This window comes from Notothenia coriiceps, unplaced genomic scaffold (genome assembly GCF_000735185.1).
Source record: "Notothenia coriiceps isolate Sejong01 unplaced genomic scaffold, NC01 NC01_scaffold00008046, whole genome shotgun sequence".
Lineage (NCBI taxonomy): Eukaryota > Metazoa > Chordata > Actinopteri > Perciformes > Nototheniidae > Notothenia > Notothenia coriiceps.
In genome coordinates this window covers 34,098-34,560 of record NW_011340747.1, presented here as the reverse complement: position 1 = coordinate 34,560, position 463 = coordinate 34,098, and positions in this window count along the sequence as shown.

Here is a 463-nt window from a genome sequence, read left to right as displayed (position 1 = left end):
ACCCGGCCGACTCTGCACAAACGTTTATCTCTCACTCACCTGCTGTGCTGGGCTGGGGGGTGCTCTTCAACCTTGGCTCCTTCATTTATTTATGTGTTTGTCTCAGGTAGAAGACACTTTCAATTGTTTTGCGAGTTTGTGCAGTTTTATTTTCCTTGCTGAACAAACACATCTTTGCACAGCTGCAAATAAACCATTGTAGCTCTGATACGAACTTCCCCTTTGTTTATTTTCGGTTTTGTATTCTTTTTTTTTTGAGTAACGTGTAAAAAAGCAGGCCTTTTCCTCTCAAATCTCCTTTTGCTGCTCCATCGAAATTTGTAATAGCCATATTTGCTCTGTCAAGCTGCCTTAGCCTTTGGTGCGTTTGGAGTTCCATTGGTGAAACAGATAAAGCCGCCTTGACAAGTTAAAAATGAGAAAGCAATTGTGGCTGACACCCCGGAGACAGCCATCCTCTCTC